Genomic DNA, 18,163 nt, shown 5'->3' on the forward strand with positions numbered 1-18,163 from the left:
CCTTCCACTGCTAAAGACCCCTACGCGCAAGAGAATTACTGAAATAAAATTGAACCATTGGGTAAGTCCCGAAATTATCTAGCTAGTTTGTATCGAGTAAACGTTAAACCCTATTTCCGTCCCAGTTTCTCTGTTTATACAAATTTTATAGATAGAAAGTAACTGTCAATATGGCCTGTCTGGTCACTAGTGAACTGCCAATCATGATTAATCTATTAATTGTTTTATTTCTTACGTTGTCAATTATTGTATCAATGCTTGTTTATGTCCATCCGACTTAGTAGCATTAGGTACTAGTCGGTTATCCGCGGTCTTGTAAGTGCATGTAGATAATTATTAAACATGCATTATGCAAGAGCTAAATCTGCCTATTGCAGGTCTTTCTTTAGGCCTGAAATGTCATCTAAATTATTAATGAGACGTACATTCATTAACGTATCCAGACCATAATCAACTCTCGATGTCATCGCTAGTCTGCAATATTTACTCGATTACGATCCGATTTGCTACTCAACTTTCATTCATGATTTAATCATGAAGTGGATAGTCGAGATTATGTTTTTTATCGTACCGACTTTAGTAATGATGATCGAGGCTAGGCTGAAATTGCAATCGCTTAATTCCCGGTTCAAAGTGGATCAGTTTGACTGAAATTCTCAGCAAATTGTCTTTACACTATCTAGTTTTTAACTATTATAGTGAGAACTGCCAACTCTTTATTTAATCGTCCATAATGTATCTTTAGTTGGAAAACCCGATTTTCTAAAAATAGACTATTGTAAGATTGTTCAGTTCTGTGTACTTTATCGAAGGGGTAAGTCCAATTTTCATTCTGCTCTCGTAATGATTTTTAGGTAATTACCCAATAATTATTTGTTTTTCCTTACATGCGACGTGGACCAGATTTAGTGTGATCGTCGCGAGTCGTACAATTTAATGTTCTGTCCATATTATTATGATGTTAGCTACGACTGCTCGTTTAGGCTACGTGTAACTACGTGTAACTACGTGTACATGGGCTTTATGTGGTGTTTTATATTAAGCCTACATATTCAGTGGAATTATTTAGGTCAGTAGGCGTACACGTATCAAATTGTACAGTAGTTGTACAAGCTATATTAGAGAATCTAACAGTTGTATTTTATTGCGAGAATTAGCAGTCGCCCTGCACTTACTATTAAAGGCTTCTGACTTGAAAGATACTCTTGGACGAATGAATTTGGACGACTATAATCAGTATTACAAGTTATTTTGTTCAAGTTATTCTATTGCCATCCAGTATATCGTCGTCCAATAATTGGACAACTACGGATGCATTAAATTACCAGGCAGTTATCGCAGTAATACCATATTCATGACATGTTTCAATTAATTATATATTTATTACGTGATATAGCGCATGCCATCTGGGCAAACATATTTTTTGTATTTCACTGCAATTCAATACAGCTCTTATAATCTTATCTGCTAGTCTCAGACACACGGCACATCCTAGTCTTCAGCGTATATTCGTAGAATATTTGTCTGGGTGATATAGACTACTTATCCGCTTATCAAATCTAAAGGAAATGGGTTTTTAATGCCATCTGTTGGTTTTCTGTATGCAGACTGCAGTCACCCATTTTACCAATGCATTTGGTTCAAGCTTTGTGCTAAAAAGACCATTCTTCCACTCCTCTGTATTATACTATCTCATCACTATCATATTCACGGTTACAGTGAATCGCCCAGCCCAGTTAGTAGTAGCCTAACACTAGCGAGTGCATCGTGGGATGACAAACTGTACAACTCTCACAAAACAGGCGGAATTGACAGACAGGCCTCGAGATTCTGTCCCATTTCTTATCCTCACGTTCACGAGAATTTGTATCCATTTGCCATGACATTGACTAAAATTTTAAGGCCCAGTTACATATTATACGTTGCTATCTTAAATGTTTTCGCGCCTACGGCACTGGATTCCATTCTAGCATCATCCCCCTATTCCCCCGTGGTCTTATACTATCTCAGCACTGTCATATTCACGGTTATAGTGAACCGCCCAGTTAGTAGTACCACTATTGAGTGGGGCGATAGACTGTACAAATGTCAACTCTTACCAAACAGTCGGAAATGACAGACTAATCTCGAGATTCTATCCCATTGACTCCTATTTCTGATCGCCTCGTTTACAAGCAATTGCTGTCAGCAATGACCTCAAATGCCAGGTTATTGACTCAATGTTTCAAACTTTTCTCAGGGGAAGACTCCCTTCCAGGTTGCCCTGTGTTATAGCCACTGTCCCTAAGGTTCACAAAATTTTTAAAAAAAATTAATAACAATCATAATATAACATGAACTTTAAGTCAACTTGAATTTATGTCAACTTGAATTAAACTGCTTTCCGACGAGAAAACAATCAGCGAACAACTATATATTCACTTGATTTGATTTTGTTGATTTGGTGCAATGTCTATTTTCTATCTTGTCCGCAGGTTTATCTTGTAGATTTTTATTTTGTGTGTAGTGGGGTCCTCCTGCACTTACTACTATAGGCAATACGATCTATGTACTACCAGGACGCTCAGTGTTATAGCCAGTATTTTGTTGACGTTCAGTGTGAGTGGGGTTGTGGATGGCGCCCCCGCACCTACTCTTAGCTTTTAGATCCGCTACCATATCTCACATATCAATAATTCTTTAGAAAGCCACGCCAAAATCGCTTATTAAAATTAGAAAAAGAAAAAACCGGAAAAACAACAACTACGCCCAATCAATCAGATTAAGCGTGACGTCATCTTGTCACCAACAGAAAACCGATTAGAAGAAGTTAAAGGGGAATGTAGATTTTTTGTGTAAGAAGCTTACCATTTTATTTATATTTTAATTTTAGTTTATTTTAATCGAATACCTTTGATTTCTCGGGTTTCAGTGTCAAAATATAGGTATTTGTGTTTAGCTTACAAGCGTGATTTGCTCAAAAACGATGGATGTTCTGTTACGTTTCCACCAATTCCATACACACTAAAGGAGTCACTAAACAAGCGTATGCGCCTAATAAACCGGAAGTTGCGTATTGATGATGCCAAGTAATACAGTAAGAACAATTATCTAGCAAAATAGTTATTTCGAAGAACAATCATCTCGCAGATCAGTTGTGTCGAAATATTCATATCTCGAAGGTGGTTGCCGTGTCTGATTTACCAATACACTATGTCCTACTCGGAGACGCCATGCAAAATGTTAACGGCCCTTTTTCAATGGATAATAATAGTGAAAGTCTTTCATCTTATAACACGGAAAAGTAAATGTTAGAGGTCCTTTTTCAATGGATAATAATAAAAAAGTGAAAGTCTTTCATCTTATAACTCGGAAAAGTAAATGACAATTTTGTATGACTAAACCAAAAATGTACCTACTTATACTATAGCGGAAGTACTGTCTAATGTACTTAGTACGTGGTTATACGTATCTATTTAAGGGAACAACAATTAATCCGGAATGCCCTTTGATAATCACGAAACTGGTTCGGGTGAAATAAACTATTTATTCCGGAAAGCACACTTGAATAATATAATAGTACAACAGTAAGTTACAGCTATAGGTTTAATAACAGTGCGAAATCAACCTGCAAATGATTTAACGACTTATTTTCATTAGTCGACAATCCAACTTGGTAGACCAGTGACCAGTGCATGGTTAAATTGTCTGCGATATCCCTTGTGGACGCGGACGTTAATTGAACCTATTCAAAGAATAGACTAATGATGCTCATTACCATTGCTTCGGGGATATTATTGATCTCACAGAATATCGAATGGTCTATCTAATAACTATCTTTGCTTTCAAGGAGACCTGGAAAATGTCAGAATAATATTCCAATTCTTGTAAAATTTCAAGCACTCATTACATCAAGAAAAATAATTTCAGAATAACGGTAATAGTCTATTGGGTAAAACCCAGCCACATTTTTTTAGTAATGATATAAATTTACTTTGTATGCTTGCCAGAATAAACAAGAACAGGTTTCACATTGATTGATATTTATGTTAGTTGACATTTTGGCGAAACATCAAATGGCTTTTAGCTTAGTTGTACGGGTTGCCATATTTGCCACTTCGTCTTTCGCTTGGTTTTAGGGTCGCTTCTATATATGGTGATAACTCAAAGGTCTTGCCAAAACGAAACTAAACCAGACGAGAACGGTGGCACACACACCAGTACACAACTCGGGAAGGCGGACGTATTTAAGAAATACTGGAATGCCACCAAGACCTAGACATTAAGCACACTGATTAAGACATGACGTTTCCTTGCCAAAAGTCCTGTCATCGGCTATATCAACGTTCCGTTTTTAATGAAACGTCAGCAAACTCAACACACTACATTTTGAAGAAATATACCTGATTTCAGTACAATTGTGATAGAGTAAATTAGAACTCTATCTGTACATACCACATTAATTATGAAATATTATGTATTTAAAGATACATTCCCGCGTACAAACTTTGTGATTTGATGATATATTTGGACTAAAAACATATTCAAAGTAAACAATCTATCAAAAATTTGCTTCAATTCCCTCTCAAAACTTTGTGTTCGCCGGGGATACCTATAGCTATAAATAAGCTGTTGTTAGACCCAATGTCTGTCAACTTAGCTTCATTGTGGGAGGTTCCATTTTTCAGAATTTGTTTATCATTACTTGCTGTACATTTACCATACATATTGAGGCCTGAGTAAATTCTTAATTATTTCTGTCAATGTCTTTTTCCGCCGTTTAATTGCAGAGTCTTTTGTACGTTGACACCCCTCAATGCTCCCGAAACCGCCTAACCATTTGATCAAGAAATAACAACCGCTCCCTCATTTAAGCTGGCACACAATAAGCTGGCAGATAACAGTCGGGTTGGCAGTTAGTGATACCCTGTCAATTTTGCCCAGTGCTTGCCCCACGGGTGTTTTTTTTGGTAATCCAGTATTTTTCTAGTAAGATTGGGTGTCTATACTTTCCATATATACCAAATTTGACATTATTTTATTGGAAATAACCACCCGATAAATACTTTTCTGGGAAAGTATCTTTATAGTTTGTATATATTTTATTATTAAGACACATGCTATAGACGAATCAACTCTCAAGTTTGATAGAATAGTTGTAAATTGATTTCATTGTTTTAATTTCCTAAAATATAACACGGTAGCAATTAATATTTTATGTTCCGGGGGGGGGGGGGATTTTGGCTTTGTACTACAAATGTGGCGGAAAATTTAGACATAATTAGTTTCGGTCCTTTCTGTTATTTTTCAACTAGGAAACTCTATTGTTTACAATTTCAACATTTATGTTTCCTTAGGCCTTTGACTTTACAAGGTTAAAATGTGGCGTGTACCGTCAATTATATACGATTCTTCTGGCCGGTTTTATTCTGTTGCATGGGTAAATATATTGTCTTATTTTGAGTTGGTATTGTATTGACAAACTATAATTGTTTATCAGGCCGCATTTTAACTATTAAATGTGAGCGTGGAAAACTAACATCTGGGGAAAAACATAACAAAGCGATCAAATATTACATCATGCAGTCTACGTGTACATGTAGTTAGTAATGTCACTCAAAATACCATTATACTTTGGGGGGTTGGATGGCTGAATGGTTAGCGTGCGCGCGCTGTATCATAAAGTCTGTCATTGAGTCGACTGGCCTGGTTTCGAATCCCCGGTTGTACGTGACAAGGAGTAGGGTCGCCTGTTCAACCTAGTTGACCTAGTGACCTAGTTTGTGTCGAGTGGACGTTAAACCCCATTTCTCTCTCTCTCTCTCTCTCTCTCTCTCCATTATACTTGATTACATTCTTTATATATATATTTGATGTGCTCATGACAGATTGTTTAATACTGAACAGCAATGTACGCATTTGACCAATTTAAAACTAAATCCCGTTAATCATCAATCCGATTAAAATACAGATTTATATTTCTTTTTTTTTATACTTTCGATCGCCTACGCTACATGAAGATCTGACGGGTTGCAGCGATAGGTCGCGTCAGAGGTTATACGAACCACTTTTAACCCTATGACGGCAGACATAATTATACGAGATTTGATGCACTTCCTGTACCAAGGGCAAATGGGTGTAGGCCTTTAAGTAAAGTTGAATAAAAACAATGTGATATAGGTATTTCCATTAATAATTTATTGACATATAATTTATAGCATCACGTGTTACACATAAAACATTTTATAACAGTCACATGCTAGAAATCATGCTAGAATGACTTCCATCAAGTTACATAAACTATTGTCAACAATTTATAAACTAAACTCTCGACACACCGTTTCATTTGAAATCTATGTTATAAGATGCATACTTAATATTTTGAATATCAAGGGGTATCCAAATAGTACATTATCATTTTTGAACCGAAGGCACGGCATCCTACATGTAACTGATTCTCAGAACTAACCTAAATCAGAATCTTAGTGTTCGTATTTCGGATAAAAAGGGTCCGATTCCTAATTTACCATCGTCAACTCTTCGTTCTTGTACTCAGTGGCGGCCCCGGGGGGGGGGGGGGCAACCCATAAATCTGGTCTGCCCTCTGTTTGCCCCCTTCTACGGTAAATAAATCCCACATCCCCACTCAGTCATAAACTTGCATGTTGTAGAGCATTTCCGACGGTCTATTTTTCAAAATTTTCTTGCCGCGGTCCCCACAGGACTCGCTACTTTGGCGCTCACAAGGGGAATTCGTTAATTCGTTGAGGTTCGCAAGTCCGTTCGTTTGACATTTTGTTCTCTAGTCGGATATAAACTAGTGATCAGGCGACGAACGGTATCTGGGCAGATCTATTTATCTCGACGATCGGTGCCTGACAGAATACTGTAAGACAGCATTTCCGGCAGTCTATTTTTCAAAATTTTCTGGGGGAGGACTCCCTACTTTGACGCCCGTGAGTGGGCTTCGTCGTGATTCGCAAGTCCGTTCGTTTGACACTTTACCTCATCGATCAGCGCCTGAAATACTTCCAGGCTGCATTTCCGGCAACCTGTTTTTCAAAATTTTCTGGAGAGGCCCCCTACCCCTAGTTGAAGCTCGTGCCTTTGCCCCCTTAACCTTGGACTTTGCCCCAGCTTTGTCCCTCCTATCACCGACGGCTGACGCCGCCACTGCTTGTACTGTAGTGTAATATCATAAGAGAGATCCACTTATTTATTGCAGGCGATACCAGGCGCTTATGTGATAGAGAAATGTTGTAACTCCACCTAACTAACTTGTCTTGTTATTAACAAGATCATCTTGACATGTCACGGCCAATGACATGTCTAAAAAGCCACAGATATATAGACTATAATAAAGTTTCAGTATCATACGGTCTGTCATTGAGTCAACTGGCGGGGTTTCGATTCCCCGGTTGTACGTGCCAAGGAGTATGGTCGCCCGTAGAACCTCGTGAGATTTCTCCGGGTCATCCGGTTTCCTCCCACTGCTAAAGACTCCTACGCGCATGCGACTTATTGAAATAAAAATTGAAGCATGTGTTAGCCCCGAAATGACCTAGATTGTGTCGAGTGGACGTGACTCCCCCCTCTCTCTCTTTCGCCCCCCCCCCCTCTCTATTATCTGGAATTCATATTGGAGCACATATAATGTGAATTGTTTCGGGCAATTCATTACTGCTCCCATCACTTCCCATAAAATTTATCGGGCTCACACGCTTATGTTTATAGCTTTATACGTTTTGAAATATTTGTTTTAAGTATTTGATTAGAGGGTTGGGTGGGGTGATTTTCGTTTGAACACAAGTAAAAAACCCATTTTATTTCTTTTGATATATTATACGTTGTGAATAAAATTTAGTAGAAACCTGTCGATTGAGAAATAAAGCTTATGGCAAGTCGTTTATTTTAACTGAGATTTCTACTGACAGTCCTGTTATAATAATCAGGGGCCTGTTTCACGAAATTTAAACTAAAATAAAAATCCAGATTTTAGTAATTTGATTGGATAATATTAGATTGATTTTAGTGCTTAACCAATCAAAGTTGAAGTGTCTACTAAAATTTGGATTTTATCTTTAGTTAAAATTTCGTGAAACAGGGCCCAGGTATCGCGGTTTCACTCAGTACCCCATACTCATTGCAGTGTTTCGTTTGATTAGACCTGATCCCACTCAACACTGCCGGACTCACCTCAAATTTCTGACCCAACAACCAATACTTCACAGCTTAACAAAACCAATCGGCATTAAACAGAGCTCAAAATATGTTAACATGAATTTTTTTAATGTCAATCGCGGCTATATTACGTTATAACGCTTGAAATTTATTACGCTCAATTAACCAGTGCATGGCAGAATATTGTAGAAAAACTAATTGTGTGACAAAAGAGGCTATCAATATCTTTTAATACATTTAATCAACTGTCCAATGTTTCTAGAGAAGACCCGAGGTCAAAGAGAACCACTGTCATGTTACTTATTGTGCTTCCACAAACTGAATAGAAATACGACTTCCAGTTTTTTGTTATGTGTTTTTAGATACAATAAACTATTCACTGATTTTCTTCATAAATATTGATAAATATTGTTGAATACTTAAGATGCACATGTTGGCAGTGATAATTAATGTTGGTACAAACACAAAGGTATATATAATATATTTCTGAGATTTAAGTCAGAAGAAAATTTCGTTCATATAGCGAGTTTCAGCGACTGCAAAATTTACCGATGCGATCATCGATGTTTGTTCCCGATGCATTCAGGTGAAATGTTTTTCTTGAAATCAGCACTAACAACCACCGCGGTTGTCAGTCATGAAAATTCCCTTAATTCTACTGTACTCAGGAGATATTTGATTGGACGATAAGAATAGACGCAAGTCGTCAAAACCAAGTTTTCAATACCAGTACGGCAATAACTAGAGATGGATTACTCGGGATATTGCTTCAGGAATATGTCAGTACACTGTTTGGCTAAGTTACAAGGAGGTACAGAGTCAAATGAAATATTGAATATTAAATCATATGAAATCCTATGAATCATATGATACACGTATATCCATATCGGGAGTTCATAAATCATTAATCCCATATATTACGTTCCGCCTGTCACATATCTTTACTGTGTATGGGAGTTCTATACATTTGTAGAGTCCAGTGGTCTAACGCGAGGGCTTTAGGTCGTAAGGTCTGTCATTCAGTGGAGTGGTTATAATCCCACACGTGTACGTAGCGTCGCATGCCTGACCTTGTGTGTTTTCTCCCCCCCCCTACATATTGTACCCTGTGGTTAGTCTAGAAATGACCTAGTTTGTGACTTAAAAAGGGTAAGCATACCCTGCATCCCGACTGGAAAAATTGGGCAATGAACAGAAATTAAAAGCATTTGAAAGTGTCGGTTTTCACCCCTGATAATCATTTGTGGGTTGCGCAAGGGACTCCTTGATTAATAAAGAAGAAATTCTATACTTGGATTAATTAATGCTCTTGGCAAATTTACTCGAATATATCTTCTAATTATCTAAACTAATTAGCTAATAAGTAAATAATGTGTGGATGATATATGATAATTAACTTGGCTAAAATAATTTCAATATCAAGTTAGTAAACATGTTAGTATAATACTCAATACTCATATGATTTATAAGTTTCTCAAAAGGGGGGGGGGGGGTGTGTGCAAAATTTGAAAGGTTCTGAGCCAATAGTTATATATCGTGCTTTGTCAGAGTTCAGTTTAAGAAAGTTTTTAGTTATCCATACTCTAATGCTGTCAAGACAACGTTCCAGTTGCCATTGTTTTGTCTGGAATAACACTATTACAGAAAGAACGATCAGCCCTTTCTCTAAATTTCGCACAATGCCTCTTTAATTGTATACGCCAGATGGGAGGGGGTCATTATCCCAGCAAAAACTATGTGTGGGGTTATACAAATAAGCTCGTCTATCTAAAATATATCTTCAATCAACTACGTTTGGGTCTAATACAAACTTATTAACATGTCAAGCACGACAAAGTTCTAATTAAAAATTAATTACATGTTAATATATTAGATCTGCTTGGACCAGTTTGGAATGATACAAAAGCGGTCGAACATGCAATTACAAGTTTTTAAATTAAACCTGCTTGGACCAGTTTGAAATGATACATAAAAGGCCGAACATGCAATTTAAATTGTTCACTCTTGGGTTGGTAAGTATAATAGGAGTTCCATATGTTATGTGTGTATATTTCACTCTATATGCGCAAATATAATGATAACTTATACAAAAGCAATTTATAAAAGTTTGAAATAACTAGTTTGGGGGTGAACATAAATGTATGGAACCATAAGTGAATAAGCGGGCTGCAAAGTTTTATATGTATTGAACCTCATGTAATTAGAAGGGCTGTAGATGTATAGAATACCATGTGACTGGACGATCTGTAACGTTATAGACGTGTGGGATACTATGCCATTAGAAGGTCTGTAAGTTTATAGATGTATGGAACCCCCATGCGATTAGAATTTTATAGATGTATGGGATGATATGCGATTAGAAGGGATGTAATGTAATAGATGCATGATGCGATTAGAAGGGCTGTAAGGTTAGAGTTTTATGGGATGGTATGCGATTAGACGGGCTGTAACGTTATAGATGTGTGGGATACTATACGATTAGAAGACCTGTAACGTTATAGATGTATGGGATAATATATGCGATTAGAAGACCTGTATAACACTTTTGTATTTGAGCGATGAATCGACAGTTTGGGATGCAGGTGTTAAGCATCCACATTTTTTGTACGACATGAGAAATGTTCATGATAAAGGTACAAAACTCCTTGAATTATTCTACTTTAAACAGTGCACACGTTTTATGGATTATCCAGCGAGTCACCTGCCTTAGTGCAGTACAATGAGGCTGGTTATTAAATAATGCAACCACAAAAAAAGCTAAAAGCTGTCCCCTATTTCGTAGAAACATCTGCTCGGCGTAGAATGAAATGTTTTTACATCAAAGCTATACAATCTGTCTATAAATAATATTACTGACAGCTGAAGATGCACGAACGCCTTCAATTAGTATACGCTTTTTGCATATCGATAAATATGGATTTAAAAACAGATGTGGCGCAATATTAACATATTGATTAATGTCTCGCACTCGACCATTAAACTACACTTATTGCTCAATATCGAGAATTTCAAACAACTTAAAATACATATTACACTATCATACACCTTGACATCAACATGAAGCCATCATAATGTATCATAAAAGCGTGTCAATACCATTATTTTTCAGGTTGAGGGGGGCTATAGACAATGGTGATTTGTGGTGCATGTCTGGACTCAAATATAGCATTCAATTTCATCAAAAACACCAACATTACATACAGCTCAAATTTACATGTTTTCTAGAAACAGCATAATAAGTGAATTTTACTATTATTGGGGGAGGGTGCTGGGGCACAGTCTCGTAGTGACATAATAAACTCAAACTTAAACGTTTCATAGACGCAGCATAATAAGTTTGGAGCCATGGTAGCTAAGTGAGTAAGACGCTTCCTCGCTAGCCTGGAGGATGCGGGTTCGCTCCCGGTGTTGGCCGAGAAAGTTCATCGGGATTTTCCCGCGATTTCCCCTTGTCAGTGGTGGGACGGGGGGCCTGACAAGGTCCCGTGTACACATAGAAATTCGATGAAAGACTAGAGTAGTCCGTAACGCCGCTGTCCTGGCAAAATTTTCCTCATAGCACACTGTGTGCCCAGTCGGAGCAGAACAGTAGGACGTTTAACCTCATTTCATCTGCTGTGACATACAGAGCGAGATACTAGATACCTACATAATATATCCAGAGGAATGTCATTATCGATTGTAATATAGTATATAGATTAATCTATACTATTTATACACCTTGCTTTGTTGCATATGACCCTTGATGGCATACACAATTAATATTTTCCTGTGGGCGTATGTTTCCTTGTCTGACCACCCAGCCTTTTCACTTTTAAAACCTCTGATCTTTAACCAACGGCAAAGGAAGACGTCCAAAGTACCAACAGCGTCTCTTAATTGGTGGGTTTGTTTGCTTCTTTGGGTTTTTTTATTATTATTTTTGGTTTATTACGGTCCACCCGCTTTCTAGAAATACGGGGCGGTAACTAATATGACGTAATGTATTCTTTGATTTGTTTTCGTATTGTCTTGGTGACATTGAGGTAATCATTGTATTTGTGCAATGTTACCTTCCAGTATTCATTAAATACATGTGTTTTTGAATGCGTACATTCATTCATAGGGATTTGTTTATTACGGTAACAGTTCATACAATAGGCCTAGTTACGAAAATGTATCAAGAGTCCTATGGATCTAAAGTGGTGACCTAGATTGATCTGGTGTACTATTGCGATTAGTGATGAGAAAAGGTATATAGGACAAAAATTGTTTCGAAAGATTAAGCGGAAGTCGGTTTGCTTATATTTAATTTATTTTTATTTTTGGCTGAACACACAGGGACACACAATCAATTGGAACTCAATTCTACGCGAAGTTATGAATGTTTGAATCGACAAGAAATAGTTTAAATTTGACACTTCAAGGAAGGGTTTTTGAAAATTGCCGTGTGCTGGTTTATCCTATCCATGTTTGCTTTCCTATCGGTTCTTGCATAAGATTTACTGTTAAGCGTATCTTTGCTTTAGTGTGTTACGTTTCATTTGCAATGATACGTCTTCAACACGATGAACGTCTACGTGCTATTAGCATGCGTCAAATGGGTTCTACACAGAGACCAGTAGCCAACATGCTTAATGTGTTACAGTCTGTGATCAGCAGACTGTGGAACCGGTACCAACAAACACACAATATTGATGATAGACCTCGTTCTGTTCGTCCTATATATATACAGCCACTACATAAGCCCAGGGTCGATACATACGTACACAGGTCCTGTGAAATCGAGGAAAAACGGCCAATCACCTTTCTGTAAACTTGGAGGCGTGTAAATGATCGTCATGCTAACGTTAACGTCAGACAGCATGACAGATTCGGGTGTGGGTCTGTTATGGTGTGGGGAGGAATCACCATGACTGGCAGAACGGACTTGCATATTGTTCAAGGAAGGGTCACTGGTGTGTACTACCGTGGCACCAATGTCCGATAGTTCTGCCCTTGCTCAACGTGCAGGTCGACGTTTCATCTTTCAAGATGATAATTCCCGTGCCCACCGCGCTAGTGTCGTGAATGACTATCCCCAGCGTCACCATATTGTCCATATACCTTGGCCAGCCATGAGTCCTGACCGTTCCCCTATAGAGCATGTCTGGGACATGATCGGGAGACGTGTTCGTCGACGTCAACGTCAACCGACAACACTGCAAGAATTGGCCGTGGCACTGCAAGAGGAGTGGCTCAGATTGCCGCAAATCGTGATTGGACGGTTGATTAGCGGCATGCCACGACGAATTGCTGAATGTCTGAGGATTGGTGGAGCAATTACTCATTATTAAGACAAAAATCAAAAACGTCCATTTTCACTTTTGACAGTGTATCTCTTTGCGAGTGAAATGGGGCCGTCAGATAAGTCGCCCATGTGAACTGTTATGTTCATGTGTGGGCAATTGGCCCGTTATTAACATACACTGGTTACCTCTAATAAAAACAGCAGTGCATTTCAGCAGTTTTGTATTGTTTCTGAATATCCCCTACTTTTTTTGAAGAGTATATAAATATTTAGGTTGCAATAATTTACGTATTTAATAAATAAATGAATACATAATACATAATGCATTGTCACACATTATGTGTCAAGCTTATTTCCGTGATGGTCCTGGGAAATGTCATGACCACATGATAAATGGCAGACACCTCTATACACGTATGCTGAAAGGCAATGACAGGAAAATGGTAGTTTTAAAAAGGTTATTTTAAAAACATAATAATATGTTAAAAAAAAAATTAGAATGATTTCCGGCCATAATTGACCTACGAGACACGACTACATAAAACATATTTAACTCTTTTAGTTCAACAAAATATACTTTTCACTTAAAACTCAAACTTCAGCGCATATTCGAACGTTTTGTTTTGTCCGGGTTACATAAAAGTTTTCAGAGATTAAATCATCTTAGACAAGTAATTTCCCAAGCTTTGTTAAATCGAGTCACAATTCATTATGAACGTGAATCTTTGATCACAGTTCATTTCATTGATAGTATGATCTAATTTATTGATTTCCGATGTTAGATCATATCTAATATCACTATATGTCGGACACACTAAAAGAGTGTGTTTTTCATTTTTTTTTACGGCATTTAAATTACAGAAAACATATTTTCCTTCGCATAACGGTAATGGGGGTCTGGAATACCTGCCGGTTTCGATGGCTATGGGGAGAGAACCTGTGTTATCGGGGGATATTGGGGTGCGTCATAATATAATGTTCCGTGCGTGGTGTTTGTTTAAACAATAATTTAAAAGTATACACACTGAGAAGAACCGCTTTTAACTAAAATTTTGAATAAAAAGGATGTAATTGCTTTTGTTATAATTTACCAGTTGGTCAATACATTTGACAATTTGATTAAAACACAGATCCAATTTCGTTTCGTTTTTATAGTTCAAAATTTTGATTTTACGTGCCTTTACTACACTTGGATCTGGAAGCGTTGTTATTTAACTCGTGTTCTGTTTGAAATGACGGGTCAGCCAATCAAATGGTCTGTCGAATCGAGCGTTTGACCTTTTTTGCGCGGAACTGTGGGTAGACATTGGCGGCAATAGAAATCAAAACAAAACAAAAGTAGATAAAAAAAAATACATGGCGGTCGCTAATTGGTTAATCGAATGACTGACGTAATCGGGTCAAATGTCGCTTGCTTGGTACCTGACGTCATAGAACGTGAACATAAAAAACGAAACGAAATATAGATCTATATTTTAATTAGATTGTACATTTGATATCATAAGGAAGACATTAGTTACCTTTAATGACAAGTATTTATGAACATCGTTGCTGAACGTTAAGTTGTCTGTCAAGTACATAGGGTTCAGGCTGTTTACTATGCGAAAATACTGGTTTAAATTTACTTGTTTTACCTTTAAGTGGACCGGGAACCAACCAACTTCAAGGAATTCATCACAGCCAACATGGGGGGGGGGGGTACTTAAGATTTGAAATAAGTTGACTGAAGCTTCTTTTGGGTTATTTCGGACAGACTTGGATACCAGAAAGAGCAGGCATAATCGAAATGGCAATTTTTAGCATGCAAAGACAATAGATTACTCTTTCTATACAGGTATTAACCCTTAGGGCACCCCACATGATATATTTATTTTAGTAAACCGTCTGAAGCCTACCAAGTAAGAGTGAAACCATCCAACTGACATTTTGTCCATACCCATTGCTACTAGTTTATCTATTAAAATATGTTATAAGATATCAAAATCATTGTCGTTCTTGTTACAATACATTCACAAACAATGTTTTCTAAATGTCGTCGTAATAATATACACGACCCTTTTATTATAAAATATAAAGTTCTCCGGGAATGAACTGTGTGGTTGAAGACGTAAGCTCTCCAAATAGTCAATGCGTGTTGTAAATATTTCCCTTTAGCTAATATTAGCTTACTTCGTAAATAATAGATAATCCATTTATTAAGCCTTCATAAATTATCGATAGCCTCTATAGGTTTCGAAAATGTGCGTATTCCCTGGGAACTATAATATCCAAGAATAGGAAGTCCACTTATTACTACATGTATAATTTGGCGTTTGCATTTCGTCTGATGGAAAGTGAACTAATCGTTTAGAAATACATTATGACGTGTGTTGTGCACAGGGCAGGGCCGGATAAAGCTTGCATGGAGCCCCTGGGTGAAGATATTACTGGGGCCCATATTCTGATCATTGCCCTTCACACTCACAGAAATGCATTTTGTCTTGTAGGTAGAAAGATTTATTTGGCACAAACATATGCAACATAATAAATTAAATCATAAATTATGTTTTTAGAACTAAATCCGGGCCCGGGACAAGGTATACTTATTGCTTGAAAACAGATTATACCAGATATGATCTCTGTCAGATTTAGATTTAGAGTTTACTAGAAAATGCTTACCTTTGAAATAAGGAAATAATATAATATTACCCCACTTTTCCCGGGGAATTTTCAAACAGGTAATATTTACTCAAATTACTGTCCACAAGAAGAAAGGGGGAGAAGAAACCGCGAGCAGTGGTTAGTCACCGTACGGTGGTAGCACCACGGAGTAACAACAGGGTTAATTAAAGCCGATTTATATTAATACCCAAATAAAAATATGCTCAGATGTTCAGAAGATATTCATCTAAAACATCAAAGTCGGGTATGTTAAAACATTATTATGGAAACAGATACATTGGTTGTATTTAAGTATCATATTTGACCAGTTTCAGACCTATTATTGTTGTCCGAGAAAGCTCCTCGGGATTTTCAGCGTGGCTTCTCCTTGTACACAGCACGTCTTAATTATCCCGGTTGGTGCACACATTTCGTTTCATTCCATCCCATTATATAAATCATTACGTAATTATGACTTTCGAACATCAATATAGACAGGGGTATAACATCAGAGGGATCACATCGGCCCGCGCGGGTAATAAAGTTTAAGGGCATTATAGCGACAGTTCATTTGTGATCATATGCAGATGACCATTTCATTTGTGTTATTTAATTTGGTTACCCCTTCCATAATTTCACGATTTTCTACTCATTCTTTGAAATTAGTTATTCGTAGGCGATTTTTTTAGAATGGGATAGTTGGCTTATTTGTAAAACAACCCATTGCCTGTCGTATCTATGTTAGGTTCAAGGCCGTAGACCTAGTTGATTAAATTACGTTTATAATGTAAACAATGTTTAGAAGAACACTGCGTTCTAGAGATATCATTTATAAAAGATAACATGCCACCTTCTAGTCAATCTTCAGAATCGACAAATATAGCTCGACTATAATGTAAAAGTAGGCTCGTGCTTCAGCGTAGGTTTGGTGCCGTGACTAGGATAGTACATCAGTGTTCATTTGGTACTCACAATACCACCTTTGAGGAATAAACCAAGTACAAATTTCGGGGATAGTTTTAGAGGATTGATGTGTGTCATCTATTCATTACGGGATTGCGACGAGTAACATGGCGATAAACATCAACCTCACTGTCAACCTTTTTACAGCTGAACCAATAAAAGTTTCATTTATAATAAGCGTAATGTTTAGAAATAGATTAAGACATATTTATGTTATCGAATCAGAATAAGATTATTTTAAGGGTGCATTCACACGAAAGTATTTATATAGGGTAGTTATTTCCAATAAACGTGTGGCATATTTGATCTGTATGGAATATAGACACTGAATCTTACTAGAAAAATACTTGATTCCCTTAAAATACCAATAGGGCGCACACGGGTAAAATCGTAAAGGTGCAATAACTGGCAGCATGTTTGCTCGAGCTACGCATACTCTGTGATTAAACGGAGAAAGAAGTTGATAGAGGATAATCCATGAAGTTACTTAGGTTTCGATATTTATAGTAAATGTACAGCGACTAACGACAAATGCAAGCAGTAAATGGATGCTCCTTCAATCTTGCCACGTGGCAAACAAGGCTGCTTCGCAGCTAGACTGAATTCTTCTTCCGAGAAAAAGGAACGAATATATCGAGAATTAACTATGCGCGATTTGTAAAGTTGTCCTGCTACATGTACAACGTTGAATAGACACTGAATAGGGCGCATAAGAATAGATAAACAAAAATAACTAGTAAGAAAAGAGCCCGCTGCAAGCGTATCCATTTCGCCATTTAAGAAACGACCCAAAAATGATTTTCGTATTGAAATACTGCCTAATAAGGAAAGAAACACCAAACTAAGATACAAATGATCGAATCCCGATACAGTTGGCTAAGTAGAGCGTGCTTTTTTCCCTGAATTAACAAACATCGGTTGTACTTTTGGTATTATAAGTCGTTCAGTTAAACTGAAACTGGAAGTAGACTTTCCTTCAAAGAAAGTCGTGCTATCGATTTCATTTTGAAGCTGTTTGACGCCTTGTTGTTTCATTAAAGATATTGGGAAATTGTAAGTTAAATACACATATTTAACAATTAACTGCTGACATACGTTTGGGTTTGAATGTTCTTTTTTGTGCATATTGGA

General features: G+C 37.3%; 1 protein-coding gene across 2 annotated transcripts in view; it reads left to right on the plus strand.

Annotated features, from left to right (window-relative positions):
• The first annotated feature begins 280 nt into the window (after positions 1-280).
• Positions 281-18,163, plus strand: part of LOC126826913 (uncharacterized) — a 90,416-nt gene continuing 72,533 nt past the window's right edge. Inside the window, exons 1-2 of one of the 2 annotated variants that reach the window (XM_056102606.1) lie at positions 281-315; positions 746-814. The gene's annotated coding sequence lies outside the window, so the exon portion shown is untranslated. Of the gene's footprint in view, positions 316-745; positions 815-11,885; positions 12,043-18,163 lie in introns of those variants that run through there. The other variant, XM_050556044.2, reaches the window with a different exon arrangement.

The sequence above is a fragment of the Patella vulgata genome, chromosome 7, assembly GCF_932274485.2.
Source record: "Patella vulgata chromosome 7, xgPatVulg1.2, whole genome shotgun sequence".
Taxonomy (NCBI): Eukaryota; Metazoa; Mollusca; class Gastropoda; family Patellidae; genus Patella; species Patella vulgata.